This window comes from Parambassis ranga, unplaced genomic scaffold (genome assembly GCF_900634625.1).
Source record: "Parambassis ranga unplaced genomic scaffold, fParRan2.1 scaffold_31_arrow_ctg1, whole genome shotgun sequence".
Taxonomy (NCBI): Eukaryota; Metazoa; Chordata; class Actinopteri; family Ambassidae; genus Parambassis; species Parambassis ranga.
In genome coordinates, this window is record NW_021144801.1 from 1,030,356 (window position 1) to 1,046,701 (window position 16,346).

General features: G+C 44.9%; 1 non-coding gene across 1 annotated transcript; it reads left to right on the forward strand.

The window, feature by feature from the left end:
• The first annotated feature begins 4,810 nt into the window (after window positions 1-4,810).
• trnap-ugg (transfer RNA proline (anticodon UGG)) lies at window positions 4,811-4,882 on the forward strand. The gene has a single exon. It is a non-coding gene; the product is annotated as a tRNA-Pro (tRNA).
• Window positions 4,883-16,346: the final 11,464 nt, after the last annotated feature.

Below are 16,346 nucleotides of genomic sequence, written 5' to 3' on the forward strand. Positions count from 1 at the left end.
CCGTTTTCACTTCACCCTGACCTACCGTCCTGGTAGCAAAAACACTAAACCTGACGCTCTCTCTCGCCAGTTTGCCTCACCAGGACCCCCGGCTGAACCTGAACCTGTGCTCCCTCCTTCTATGGTTGTCGGAGCCCTCACCTGGGACATCGAGTCCAAGATCCGGGAGGCCCAGCACTCTGACCCTGACCCAGGTACTGGTCCCCCCGATAAACTGTTTGTGCCCTCTTCTGCCCGGTCTCAGGCTCTTCAATGGACCCACTGCTCTCGATGGTCGGCTCACCCCGGCATCCGCCGCACGGTCGACCTCCTTCGCCGCCACTTCTGGTGGCCCACACTAGAAGCCGACACTAGGGAGTTCGTCAGTGCCTGCGCCGCCTGTTCCCGTGGCAAGGCCAGTCATCGCCCCCCGTTTGGCCTGCTCCGCCCTCTCCCTCTGCCCGGCCGCCCCTGGTCTCATATAGCTCTGGACTTTGTCTCTGGATTACCCCCGTCAGAAGGTAACACCATCATCCTGACTATCATTGATAGGTTTTCCAAGGCTGCCCACTTTGTTCCCCTCCCTAAACTCCCCACAGCTTTCGAGACCGCCCAGCTACTGGTTCGTCACGTCTTTCGCCTCCACGGCATCCCCCTGGATGTCGTTTCGGACAGGGGTCCCCAGTTCACATCGGCTGTCTGGAGGGCTTTCTGCCGGGCTCTGGGGGCATCCGTCAGTCTCTCGTCTGGCTTCCACCCTCAGACCAATGGACAGACGGAGCGGGCTAACCAGCACTTGGAGTCCACCCTGCGTTGCGTGGCGGCAGCCAATCAATCCTCCTGGTGTTCTCACCTGCCCTGGATCGAATATGCCTATAACTCCCAGCTCTGCTCCGCCACGGGCCTCACCCCCTTTGAAGCCTCTCTGGGCTACCTTCCCCCCCTGTTCCCCGCCCTGGAGGAGGATTTGGCCGTTCCCTCGGTCCAGCACCACCTCCGCCGCTGTCGCCGGGTCTGGCAACGCACCCGTTCGGCCCTCCTCCGGACCTCTGAGAGGAACCAGCGGGTGGCCAACCGCCATCGGACACCGGGCCCTCCCTACCGCGAGGGCCAACTCGTCCTCCTGTCCACCAGGCATGTTCCCCTCCGGACGGAGTCCCGCAAGCTTTCCCCTCGGTTTGTCGGGCCCTTCCGCATCCTGAAGGTTCTCAACCCGGTGACGGTTAAGCTGTCTCTACCCTCCTCGATGCGCATCCACCCTGTATTCCACGTCTCTCAGGTCAAACCTGCTGCCAGCAGTCCTCTCCAGCCCCCCTCGGCCCCCCCTCCTCCCCCCCGCATCATCGATGGGACGCCCACCTTCACTGTGAGCCGCCTGCTGGACTCCCGTCGCCGAGGCCGTGGCATCCAATACTTGGTGGACTGGGAGGGTTATGGTCCTGAGGAGCGCTCCTGGGTTCCTCGTTCCGCCATCCTCGACCCCTCCCTGGTCCGGGACTTCCACTCCTCCCACCCCGACAAGCCTGGTGGTCCGCCGAGAGGCGCACCTTGAGGGGGGGGTACTGTTACGTGGTGAGAGTTGGCCTCTGTCACCTCCTCTTTACTCATCTCTTGTTTTTGCTCTCTCCAGGGGCGATGGTCCAGCTGGGTGGAGTCGTGGCCTCTTCTCACCTGGGTCCCATTTGCTGTCATTTCACCGGCTATTTAAGCACCGCCTTCCCTCTCCTCGGCGCCAGTTCTTCACTGCCGTGAACGTCGTAAGCGACCTGCCACTTTTTCTCTCCGCTCCACGTGCTTAAATTAATTACCTTGTCTCTGCCTAGGCACCCAGCCACGCCACCCGGTTGTTCCTCGCCCTGGACCTGAACTGTGCTTCGCCTCGTGGTTGTTTTGTTTTCTTCTGTTTTATCTGCACTTCGCCCTTGTGGTTGTTTTTTGTTCACCATTAAAGTGAGTAAACTGACCTGCTCTTGGATCTCCGTTTGTGACCGCACACAACAGGTGGTAGGTTAATATAAAGGTAATTTTATAATAATAATTTTATTATATCTTTAGGTTGGACAAACACAAATAACTTTAATTACTAATAAACTAATGTACTTTATTTTAGCTCTATTTGACACAAATAATTTAATTGATATGTTTAGGTTGAATTGGACCAACATGAAAAAAATCATGTTGGTCCAATTCAAATACATTATATTGCATTAACTTACTTGTTTTGAGTTGGAGCTACCAGTATTTATTGGATGGAAAAACTCAATTTAATTGAGTTCATCCAATGAGTATAGGTTAAACAAATGAGTGATATTTAATCACAATAAATATACAGCAACGCAGTGATTAATGTGATTAAATTTGTAATCATGTGACGGCACTAGTTCAAACGTTTGAGTTCAAAGAACAGATGACCTACCAGTGGATGTCATGGTCATGGTTTTCTGCAGAAAGTCTCGTTCGTTTTCTAACATGGCAACCTTCTCCTTTAGAGTTTTCTGTCAACAGGCTCTTGTTCTGACTTTTGCAACCCTCACCTCTCATTAAAGCTGGTTTCCAATGATGTGTGTCTGGGTGCGTACACACTGCCCATAGTTACTGACGGAGCCACTGCGTCACACCCCAGCTGATACATGACCGCACCAGGACTGCTGCTATGACCTATGTTGGTTGTCAGCATTCCTTCCATTCCATTACAGCAGCATGAAAACAAGGTCCTGAGCAGCATACCAATAGATAAAGTAGAAATAAAGACTATGTACAAAGCAACCATAAGATATGCAGATATACAGATGAGAAATGTACAGAGATGTATTATGTCCTGTTATGATATCATGAAAAACTCTGAGTATTACACTGTAGGTGAGGATGTTATTGCACTAAGAGAAAAAACACTGTACTGTTTCCCCATCAGTGTCACTGGGTGTACACATGGTGATAAAGTACAGAGGTTAGAGTACAGATGGACTGATGTTATACAGTCTGACCCCTGTCTGGACAAAAGTCTGTGGCTGAAGGAGACACCCAAGGTCCCCACTGTCTCATGTTTTTATATTTGACTCATTTTCACAGCATGTTGATGAAGATTCTCAGTCATCCAGGTCATCATACGTAGAGAAGATTGAAGCAAGGCGTCTGGACTTGTAGAGTTTTCTAGAAGACGTTTCGCTGCTCATCCAAGCAGCTTCATCAGTTCTAACTGTTTGGTGGGGAAACATGGTTTATATGTGGTTACAGACCTATGTGGGTGGGTCTTGGTAAAACTTAAAAAAAAACTTACAAACAATAGCACTAAATGTTTCCATACTTACCTGTGATGTTCTGGCTGACTGGGCCAGGTGTGTCTAACGACTGGCTAACGACTATGAAACTGCCGGAGGGGGACTGGTTGACAGCCCTTTGTTCTTACTGTGAGTATGTGCAAACTTCCTGGGAATGGATGGAATCACTGCATTGTATGTGGTAGAAAGATGATGTCTGAGGCCACCACCTCTGTTAAGGGAAGGTTTTTCCAGCTTAACATAGATGCTTCCCTGACTCCTCTTTCATACCACCTTTCCTCTCTGTCTAAAATGTGAACATTGTTGTCCTCAAAGGAGTGTCCTTTGTCTTTGAGGTGGAGGTGAACAGCTGAGTCTTGTCCTGAGGAGGTGGCTCTCCTGTGCTGAGCCATTCTTCTGTGGAGTGGTTGTTTAGTTTCTCCAATGTACAGATCAGAGCATTCCTCACTGCACTGGACTGCATATATCACATTGCTGTGTTTCTCCCTGGGAGTTTTATCCTTTGGCTGTACCAGTTTCTTTCTCAGGATTGTCCTCCAGTGGAGACTGCAACCTTAACACAGTGCCTTGGACGAAAAGCACTTGCAGAATGAAAGGCAGCATTCCAGAATGAAATTCAAAATTCCGGAATGAAAGGCAGAAATCCAGAATAAGTGGCAGCATTCCAGGATATAGACATCAGTATTCCGGAATGATAGGCAGAATTCCCGAATAACACTCTGTATAGTGGAACAGAAGTCAGCAAGACATCATTCTGGAATGAAAAGCATCCCAGAATGGAAGAAAGCATTCCCAAATGAAAGGCAGAAATCTAGAATGAGAGCATCCTGGAATAGACATCCATCCACCCACTCCATAATGATAGGAAGGATTCCGGAATGGTAGACAAAATTCTGGGATTAAACCCCTAACCCGACAGTGGCCTGTGATGTCATGGAAGCGTGTGTTCCAAAATGGAAGGCAACATTCCAGGACAAAAGTCAGCATAACAGAATGAAAAGCAGATTTGCGGAATGAAAGACACCATTCCAGAATGAAAAGCATTCCCTAATGAACGTCAAAATTTTGCAATGAAATGCAGAAGTCCAGAATAAGCGGTAGCATTCCAGTATAGACATCAGTATTCCGGAATGATAGGCAGAATTCCAGAATAACAGTCAAGTTAGTCAATAGGGCCGGTTAGCTCAATCCCCATACGGCCAATCTGTGTTTTCATTGTTGAAGCGTGGACATGCCTGTTTCACTTACTGTGTGCTGGTTGGTACATTGGACTCAAGGATTGGTTTTTGAAGACACTCCTCCAAGTGGTGTCTTCAGTTCTGCTACTATTCTGGTTGGGAATCTGAGTTTTATGTGTTTAGGATCTCTGTGGGTGGATCTTGAAGGAACTCAGACTTTTAATCTGAGGGCCCAGGGTTCAAGTCCCTGTTCAACACTATATATTCCTAACCTGAAATCTTTGTACATATCTTTACCAATGTCAAACTAAGAAGAACATGTGCTTTGTGTTGTTCTTGCACTGACTGAAACATGAAAAAAAAGAGGTCACATGTGGCTCGTTGGTCTAGGGGTATGATTCTCGCTTTGGGTGTGAGAGGTCCTGGGTTCAATTCCCGGACGAGCCCTCATCTTTCAACTTCAGTAGATTGAAGGTCTGTCTTATGTTTACATGTATAGCAATTGTCTTTAACCCAAACAAGTTCATATTCCAACTTAGACCCTGTAAACAGCACTCTGCTCAAACTCCTAGAAGCAATCTACAACTGATATTGTTTATTCAAGAGAAGAAGTCTTTGCACTGAGGACTAATGTCAGAATGCAGCACAAGGTCCAGGGAGAGCTGAGGAAGAAGTACAGGGGCTGTAAGGCAGGAGTGAAAGTAGAGGCTGCACGTAGACATTTTAAGCCAGCGATCCCCTCGGCAATAATAAGGAATGTCAACTCACTACCGAATAAGATGGATGAGCTGTTTGCGCTGAACAATCAACAGAGTTACTGTGAGTGCAGCTTATACATCTTCACAGAGACGTGGCTCACTGATATGAGACCGGATGCTAACATGGATCTACCAGGCTTTACTGCTGTGAGAGCCGACAGACACACGAACGCTTGTGGGAAGAGCAGAGGTGGGGGGCTCATCACTTACGTGAATGAAGGTTGGTGTTGCCCAGGACATGTCTCAGTGAAAAAGGTACTGTGTTGTCAGGACTTGGAACTGTTAGCCTGCGGCCATATTACTTGCCGAGGGAACTAAGTCATGTGATCGTGCTCTGTGTTTACGCCCCACCGAGCACGGACGCATCAGCTGCCTATGAGAAGATACACACAGTAACAGCAAGACTGCAGACAAAGCACCCCGAGGCGTTTATGGTTCTGGTTCACCTGCAGCCACAGTACACCCCCTGGTCAAAAGGATGTCTAAAACCACACGTTCAATCAGGAAGTGGTCACCTGAGGCAGAGGATGGTCTGAGGGACTGCTTTGACACCACTGACTGGGATGTAATGCTAAAAACACATGTTGAGGACATAGGGGAGCAGACTCACTGCACTCAAAAAACTGATTCAAGCCCCTCTTAGAGGTGAAACATTATTTTGTTTGTCTTATGAAAATGTTATTAATTCCAACAATACCCAAATATGTTTAGCAGATGTAACATAAATATATATTTGCTTTGACTCCCGTGGCCCTCTCAAACCGTATGAGTGTAACTAGCAGAGCAAGAGCATGCGTAGGAGATCAGCCTCTGTCCTACCTGCCATCTGCCTCTGCTTGAAACTACTGTTGGTAAGTTTTCTGTCTTCTATTTAGTAAGTTTATTATCTTTATGTGAAACAATGTGCATGCCTTAAGATAAATGGACATTGAGCTTAAGAAGAAATGTCAGTCATTGTTCACATGGGGGTAGACAGGCTACAAGCAGCTAAGATTAGTTAGCATTTGTTGTAGCTAATGTCTATGGTCGCGTCATATAGCTGTCAGAGGTAAGTGGTAAACACGGTTAGTACTTGGAGTTTTCTACACAGGCACGTTGAATTCATCCTTAATACACTGAGAGCGCAGCTCGCCGCCAGCTAACGCAATCCAAAGGTGCTTTGCTTTACTTTTGTAGTGTAGCTGACAGGCTAACGTTAGCCCAGAGCTAACGCTCTGTGTTAGCCTAAGCAGCACTTGTATGCAGGGGTACAGCCAGTGCTTAAGTGTAGTTAATGTGAAACAATACAGTCGTGATTTATTGAAGTGAAGCAGTCGGCATATTTTCGCGATATATTTTATTTTTATATATTTTTTGTCTGCTGGTGGGTGCCTGCTCCCCTGTGCATCAGGCTGGAACTGCGCCGTATGACACAGAGCAGGGGAGACCTGTAAACGTGCTGAAATGACTTTGTTTAGTAAAAGGAAAAGGTATAAATGTGTTCTATAGTAAGGGACCATTAAATGACTTCTGTTGTGATCTGGCGCTATAGATAAAAATAAAATAAAAAAGAACTCATTGGATGAACTCAGTTAAATTGTGGGAGACTTTTCCATCCAATAAATATGGGTAGCCCCAACTCAATGTGATGTATTTGAGTTGGACCAACATGATTTTTTCCATGTTGGTCCAACTCAACCTAAAAAATACCTATTAAATAATATTTGATTAAAATGGGTTGAGATTCCAGATTAAAGTTTTGGGTGGACCTCAGAGGATTTTTACATTTGAAATTTCATTGTGAAATTTGGGAGTGGCTGCTGCAGCATAACATCTTTAACATATTTATTACATGCATACCTCTAATATATAATCTCATCTTATGCTCTTAATGACTGTAGCTAATTATATACTTGGTAATCAATTACAGCATCTTGTTATTTGGTCAATGAGATCTGACTCTTTTCTGACTCTTTTATTTTACAGGATGCTGTATGTGGATGTGTGCAGAGTGCAGTTTGGAACCAGGTACTTTTATGCATCTGCAGCTTATCATACACATACACCGCCTACATGCAGATGTACTTTAATACATGGATTATGCTACTACTAAATCACATTTTTACTTGTCCATGGTAATTAATGAATGTAAAATGAAAACTCACATTTCTTTATAGCTATTCAAGTCTGTGTGAGAGTAACTACAACTAACAATACTGTTTGTACTACTACTGTTTTCAAGGTGAATGATGACTTGCAGATCACCAGAAAGCCGCTGCATTGAAGTTCATGGCCCAGCTGAACCACTTCTCAAAGAAGCTTCTGTAAGTTTCCCAGAACAAAGGAGGAACTTCAATATTAATGAAAGATTCACATGTTTATGTGATGCTCAGGATCAACATGAGTGTTATGTGTGTTTGTGTTTTTCAACCCTATGGGAGGGCAGCTTACACGTTCTGAAGACAGGAGCCCAGCGATGTGGGGGTTTCATCCAACTTAATTTGGTATATTGAAATGCAAAGGTTTATGTCCTGGAGGAATGTTATGCACCTTACTGTTTCTATTTCTGCTGCATTTAAATAAAAGGACCTCAACCAGGTGTCATGTTTTTCTTAAGGGGTGGTAGGTTAATATAAAGGTAATTTTATAATAATAATTTTATTATATCTTTAGGTTGGACAAACACAAATAACTTTAATTACTAATAAACTAATGTACTTTATTTTAGCTCTATTTGACACAAATAATTTAATTGATATGTTTAGGTTGAATTGGACCAACATGAAAAAAATCATGTTGGTCCAATTCAAATACATTATATTGCATTAACTTACTTGTTTTGAGTTGGAGCTACCAGTATTTATTGGATGGAAAAACTCAATTTAATTGAGTTCATCCAATGAGTATAGGTTAAACAAATGAGTGATATTTAATCACAATAAATATACAGCAACGCAGTGATTAATGTGATTAAATTTGTAATCATGTGACGGCACTAGTTCAAACGTTTGAGTTCAAAGAACAGATGACCTACCAGTGGATGTCATGGTCATGGTTTTCTGCAGAAAGTCTCGTTCGTTTTCTAACATGGCAACCTTCTCCTTTAGAGTTTTGATTTCTGTCAACAGGCTCTTGTTCTGACTTTTGCAACCCTCACCTCTCATTAAAGCTGGTTTCCAATGATGTGTGTCTGGGTGCGTACACACTGCCCATAGTTACTGACGGAGCCACTGCGTCACACCCCAGCTGATACATGACCGCACCAGGACTGCTGCTATGACCTATGTTGGTTGTCAGCATTCCTTCCATTCCATTACAGCAGCATGAAAACAAGGTCCTGAGCAGCATACCAATAGATAAAGTAGAAATAAAGACTATGTACAGAGCAACCATAAGATATGCAGATATACAGATGAGAAATGTACAGAGATGTATTATGTCCTGTTATGATATCATGAAAAACTCTGAGTATTACACTGTAGGTGAGGATGTTATTGCACTAAGAGAAAAAACACTGTACTGTTTCCCCATCAGTGTCACTGGGTGTACACATGGTGATAAAGTACAGAGGTTAGAGTACAGATGGACTGATGTTATACAGTCTGACCCCTGTCTGGACAAAAGTCTGTGGCTGAAGGAGACACCCAAGGTCCCCACTGTCTCATGTTTTTATATTTGACTCATTTTCACAGCATGTTGATGAAGATTCTCAGTCATCCAGGTCATCATACGTAGAGAAGATTGAAGCAAGGCGTCTGGACTTGTAGAGTTTTCTAGAAGACGTTTCGCTGCTCATCCAAGCAGCTTCATCAGTTCTAACTGTTTGTTGGGGAAACATGGTTTATATGTGGTTACAGACCTATGTGGGTGGGTCTTGGTAAAACTTAAAAAAAACTTACAAACAATAGCACTAAATGTTTCCATACTTACCTGTGATGTTCTGGCTGACTGGGCCAGGTGTGTCTAACGACTGGCTAACGACTATGAAACTGCCGGAGGGGGACTGGTTGACAGCCCTTTGTTCTTACTGTGAGTATGTGCAAACTTCCTGGGAATGGATGGAATCACTGCATTGTATGTGGTAGAAAGATGATGTCTGAGGCCACCACCTCTGTTAAGGGAAGGTTTTTCCAGCTTAACATAGATGGCTTCCTTGACTCCTCTTTCATACCACCTTTCCTCCCTGTCTAAAATGTGAACATTGTTGTCCTCAAAGGAGTGTCCTTTGTCTTTGAGGTGGAGGTGAACCGCTGAGTCTTGTCCTGAGGAGGTGGCTCTCCTGTGCTGAGCCATTCTTCTGTGGAGTGGTTGTTTAGTTTCTCCAATGTACAGATCAGAGCATTCCTCACTGCACTGGACTGCATATATCACATTGCTGTGTTTCTCCCTGGGAATCTTATCCTTCGGGTGAACCAGTCTCTGTCTCAGTGTTGTCATCGGTTTGAAATGGACCGGGATGTCATGGTTGTTGAAGATCCTGCGGAGTTTCTCTGATACTCCTGACACATATGGAATGGAGATGTTCTTTCTCCGCCTGGTGTTGACCTTCTTCTTGTTGTTGGGGGGTCTTGTTTTTGTGGCTTTGATGAGTGCCCACTTCGGGTAGCCACATGTTTGCAGGGCCTTCCTGATGTGGTGTTGCTCCTTCTTCTTCCCCTCTGAGCTGGTTGGTACAGTTTGTGCTCTGTGCTGCAGGGTCCTGATGACTCCCAGTTTGTGTTCCAGTGGGTGGTGTGAATCAAACAACAGGTACTGGTCCATGTGTGTGGGTTTCCTGTACACTTCCATATTGAGGCTCCTCCTCAATATGTACTGTGCAGTCCAAGAAGGCCAGATTGTTGTCCTTGGTGTCCTCGCGAGTGAACTTGATGTTGTTATGCACTGCGTTGATGTGTTCTGTGAACCGTTCCACTTCGTTGGTCTTGATTTTGACCCAGGTGTCATCCACATATCTGAACCAGTGGGTGGGGGTGGTTCCAGGATAGGAACTCAGGGCTCTTCTCTCCACTTCTTCCATGTAGAGGTTGGCCACAATAGGAGACACAGGTGATCCCATCGCACAGCCGTGCTTCTGTCTGTAAAAGTTCCCATTGTACTGGAAATAAGTGGTGGTCAGGCAGAGGTCCAGCAGGTCACAGATGTGGTCTGGCGTTAGGTTGGTTCTCTCCTTGAGTGTGCTGTCTTGTGTGAGGCACGTCCTTACCATCTCTGTGGCTTCTGATGTAGGGATGCAGGTGAACAAGGAGGTGACATCAAATGAGACCATGGTGTCATCTGGGTCCATTTGGATCTTCTCCACCTTGTTCACAAAGTCCTGTGAGTTGTGGATGTGATGTGGTGTGTCACCTACCAGTGGTGTCAGGAGTTCAGCCAAGTGCTTAGCCACGTTGTATGTGACTGAGTTTGTGCTGCTGACGATGGGTCTGAGGGGGACTCCTTCTGTCAGGACTCAGCGTGAAAGAGGACACAGGTGCAGTATGCGGTGCAGTACTCTTAAGCAGAGTCTTTATTAAAAGCCAGGAGGGCAACGAGTCCAATGATCAAACACAAAAATCGCACTTACGTGGAATACACAAAAACGGCAAAACAAGATCTCAAGGCGAGGAGTCCAAAAAACACAGGAAGGCAAGGCAACTAGAGGATCACGAGGTCAAGGCTGGTAATGTGCACCCACATTACCCAAGGTGACGAGACAAACTGGCACCGAGTGTGGGGAGGACGCAGACTAAATACAAAGGGAGCAGGGTAGACAACTAGACACAGGTGTGACACATGAGGGAGGATCAGGTAATCACCAGGAGGAGGAGGGAGAACACAAGGAGGGGGAAGTCAAGACACCTGAAACGAGAGGAGAGTCAGTGATACAGAACTTAACAGGAAACACCAAAATAAAACAGGAAGTAACACAAGCACAAAAATAACAAACCAAATTCAACACAAAAGCCCTGGCTCAAACCTGAAACCCTGACACCTTCCTTGTGTATCTTGGGGAGTCCATACAGGCGTGGAGTGGCTTCCCCAGGATACAGTCGAGCGATAATGGGAATATGACTCCCATTCATCACCCTGCACACTGAGGGAACCCATCAAGACAGACAGTTATCAGGAGAGAAGGAAACTGGCGTAGTAGTGTAGTAGACACACTAAAGCAGTGGTCCCCAACCACCGGGCCGGGGACCGGTACCGGTCCGTGGGTCATTTGGTACCGGGCCGCACAGAAAGACTGAGCAAAACATATATTATTCATTATCTGAGTCTGACAGCTGTTTCATTTATAAATCAATCAGATTTATCCGCCTGTGCCTTTAAGCACCTGCCCAGACGCTTGTCTCGGTCACGGGATACGGCACCCCAAAATTAAGCCCACAAGCAGCAAACATGAATAAAAAACAAACGTCTTTGGAGAGCTTCTTCGGAAAGGGGAAAGGCCTAACGAGGAGACAGAAGAAGAGGAGCCTACCCCTTCAAAGAAAAAGAAACCTGCATTTAAAAGACTATATCAGGAGTCCTATTTAAAATACGGATTTATTGCAACAGGTGATTCTCACACACCAAGTCCGCTCTGAGTGATTTGTGGCGACAGACTCGCAAATGAGGCAACGAAGCCTTCAAAACTGCGAGACCGAGCACCCTGCATTAAAAGACAAGCCATGGAAGAAAACATGAACAAGAACGACTGAAGCAATTAATGACCGCCAGAACAAAATTACGGAGTGGACTGGACATAAGAAACACACTTCGGGTGTCATGTCTCCCATTATCCCTAGATGGGACCGCCTCATTGCTGAGAAAGCTCAAAGGCTCCCACTAATTAAGCATAAGAGTAAGTTGTCTCTTTATGCACTTTTTTTTCTGTGCCGGTCCGTGAAAGTATTGTTTTACATGATACCGGTCCGTGGTGCAAAAAAGGTTGGGGACCGCTGCACTAAAGGTTCTAGCAGTGGAAGTGAGTTGCGGATAAACCACAGATAGAAGTTGGCTCATTTCATACCTGTATAAAACCTCAACCACGAAGGGACTCGAACCCTCAATCTTCTGATCCGAAGTCAGACGCCTTATCCATTGCGCCCGCCCGTGTGTCGAGCAAGCCGCCTCCTCCTACAGCCAATCGCGAGGCCGAGTGCTACCACGAATCTACCACGAATTGACCAATGACGGAGCCGCCCTCTACCACGATTCGCCAGCTCCCGCCTACCTCCGCCGACGGCCAACCACGAGGCCGAGTGCTACCACGAATTGACCACGAATTGACCAATGACAGAGCTGCCCTCTACCACGATTCGGCAGCCCCCGCCCCTGGCAACGAGCCGGCCAATCACAGCTCGGACCACTGCTTGAGGCGGATGTGGCCCGGTCACGACGCTGTTGCTATGGCTTCGTCATTGCCTTTTACCGAGCTACGTCGCCGTGGACGGCTATCAGGATAATTTACCCCAGTAACCGTCTGCAAGATGAATTTCTACCGGAGATTCCGACGTGTCGGTGAGTGAGTGTCGTTGTGTACATGCTGGTATGTGATTGTAAAGCGCTACGTTTGTGTAGCAATGTATGTATGAACGTACCTAGCCGGTGCTCTACTGGCTAGGATAAATTCACAGTTACCGACGGCTCAGATGGAATAATTGATCATAGACTGGCCTCTGTGTTGTTTACACCTATAAAGCATTTGACTGGGAGAACGCTACATTTAGTGTGTTTTAGCAAACATTTCCATTTACAGCGTTAGCTTCGGCTAATCAGCTACAGACAAGCCTCTTGTTATTGTTAGCTTTAGTTAGCTCTCTCTTTGTCTTCAGTTAGCGTAACTTTCAATGGACTTTTATTACTGCAGTGTAGTGTAGTATTACTGTGTCATAGCATCACTGTATTGGTTTTCAATATCCTATGATCATGTAGTTGTTATAATTAAATTATTGTTTTGTGTTAAAGTGAGGAACTCTCTCTTAGTGTTCTGATAAACATTATGCTTCTCCTCCTTGTTCTTCTATTGTTGTTCTTTTAGGACTAGTTACTGACAGACATGGATCCTGAAGCTGGTGGACTACACACCACCAAGGAAATACACTGGTACAGTTTCCTAATGTCTGGAAAAACTCATTTGTATTTAGGTTTAGTGCATATATTAGTACATGACATATGATTTGATGTGTTTGTGTGTATGATTTTCAGGAGAGCTTATGGGGTGGAGTATCTATATGACCAGACAGGCTACGCTTTGCTGGAGCCAGAGGAGTTTGAGGACGGCACTGTCCCCTTGCTGGATGCTCCTCCACTCACTGGTACATCTGCCACAGCACCTCCACTCACTGCAGGCTTTATAATTGTGAATTATAAGACAGCTACTGTAATATCTGGTCATTATTTTTCAAACTAGCATGTACACTTATCTTTTACTGCTATATTTCACACTGCCTTAATTTTCCAGGTGTTTCATCGGGTCCCAAGGGCAGCCAGACCTGTTCGACTCCATTCAAGAAAACTCTACAAGTCCTTGCCTTGCTTCAATCATCTCTATGATTATGACCTGGATGACTGAGACTCTTCATCAGCATACACCAGTGTGTTGTCAACAAAGCCTGTGTGATGGCTGAGACCACCATCCAGCTGCCTGAGGTGAACACAGCAATGCTGGCATGACGGTGAGTAAATCATGAAGTATGTGAACCATGTCAGCTGTATTTGTGGAATATATTGCTTCTGTAAAACTACTGTTTTGTTGTTGTTGTTTTTTTCAGGTACAACAAGCAGAGTCGGGCTCGGGAGACCGAGGTGCTTCAGCAAGCCATTGAGTCTCCAAAGCCATCCACACCTCAGAGAGAAGCTCTCTTGACCATGGCTGCAGGGGACAACCTGCACAGCTTTACCCTGCCAGCCAATACAGCAGAATGGCCAGGTTTAAAAGGCAGCTGGTGTTTGGGGGAGACAGACCCCCATCTCTTCTCTGAATCTTGAGGCCAGCCCGGCATCTGCTTCACTGCAGCATCCTGCCACCAGCGCAGCATCTTTGCTGCAGTGTATATCAGTGTGTATATAGTGTAAACAAACACATTCTTTTGGTATCAGTTTCCCCCTCTGTGTAATTCAGTTAATGATAATGTTCAGGTAGTTGGGCATGTACAGCTTCATAGAATGATAGTAGATTGAACAACAGGTCTGCCAGACAGTATTGTTTGACCTCTGGAATGTGTGGATTCTTAAAACTGTGAATCTGCCTTTATCACAATTAAATGAGGCTATAAACATTACAAAAGCTTTTGTTCGGTTTTTACAGGATTTGTAAATACAGTCTGATTTCAGTGTTTGTAAATACCATTTAATTTCACAAAATACTTTGATAAAAAATGATGTTTATCCAAATATGAATTTAGACTAATATTAAGAGGCTTTATGAGCAGTAAAGACTGCAAATAAACTCCTACTGGTCCTTTACATGTGCTCAATGTGAGCAATATTCCCCCCAAAAAGTTACTGAAATGGTAATAACACCTAAAAGGTTTTTTTCCATTGTTCTTATATATTTGGGTTTGTGGGGGTTAATCAAGAGTCTGGAGCCATTGATGAGCCTTATATTGCAGACAAGGTCGGTATACAAAAAAGGATGTTAAGAAAAATGCAGATTAACACATTACAGCTTGTTACTAAGGATACAATTATTGTATGCAATCCTGTTCCTCTCAAGCTCTTTCCATATTAGCTAAACAGCGAGCAGATTGCATTTATCCCATTCAATGCATGCATGTGCAATTGGACTATTACAGCAAATGACACGTGAAATTTGTCACATACAAACGGTGTGCATCACTCTCCTTTCGCTTTGTTTTTAATTATAACGTCACCTCGGTAAAATGTCATACAACGACCGATATGTTTCGCGTAATTTCAGTGCAAAATATTAACGCACCTAGCGGGATTCGAACCGGCGCTCTCGGCGCGATTTGTGGCATCAACGTCGACACATGGGCGCTAGCCTTTGCGCTTACTGCATCGCGCTAGTCGAGCCAAAGTAAGCCCAAAGTAAGCCCACATTAGCCAATCACGTTCCTTTCCCTGGGCTTACTTTTGCCCAACCAATCGCGTTCCTTCACTGTGGCTTACTTTTGACCCTTCCTCGTGAAAACGGTAAGATGAAGTTTACTTCACCTTATTTAATTTACTATAAATCGGCCATTGTCTGTTCAGATACAGTCTGTACCTTAAGAAAACAAAACAGGCCGACATAGCGATGTAGCGATTGGACATTATATAGCACACGTTTTCTTCGACGTACCCGTCAACCTCTAAATACCGACCAAAAAATGTCACTACCATTGATCGCTATCGCTATCATGGCCACCCGCTAACAGGCTATACGTGCAATTGATTCTCTGTAAACCGGTAGATATTGCTCTATTGTTCGTTTTATGTAATGTACACATAACATACTAATATGCATGTAATACCTTGTAATGGTGTAAACCGCTCTTTGTAGATGTAAAGTAGCCTACATGTAGGCTAATCCAGGAGGTCATTCACTATCTCTATAAACTATAAACGTAGGATATTGATCAGTTCAGAAATTCCAGTTTTAACATTAATATAGTAAAGTTAAGGATTCAGACATTGGGGTTTTCAAAATACATCAGAATAAATCAAAATAGAATACTTTTTACTCTTACAAATTAAGTTATGTTATGTTATGATGTTAAAATGGTTTGTTTTCAGGTGGGTGTTTTATTACAATCCCTCCCCTTTAACAACTTACCTCTACAAATATTTAAATAAAGGTACAATACAATAGCTCAATGAAAATAACATGGTTTTGCTTTGTAGGAGACACAGTAGTACACATTATCATAGTAATGTGAATTACTTTATCAATCCCTGTGGGGAAATGAAGTAGCTTGTTAAATGATCACACTCTAAAAGTACAGGTATCTTTCAGCAGTAATTGTGTTTTCATTTCAGAAAATGTATGCTTATCCGGTTTTTAAGCGGCAGTCGGCCACATCACAGCGTCTCCTCATGGCGCCATCAGAGGAGGCAATGCGAACGCAAAATGTGGAATCTGGAAGGGCCAAACCTGAAGAGGAAGTGCTGGCGGAGGCCAGAACGTTTGTGAGTGTAAACGGTGGAGACCCCAGTGACCAGTTTTTGGTGCTTGCTCACTGCAAGCTCCAGTTTGGGAAGTACCAGGG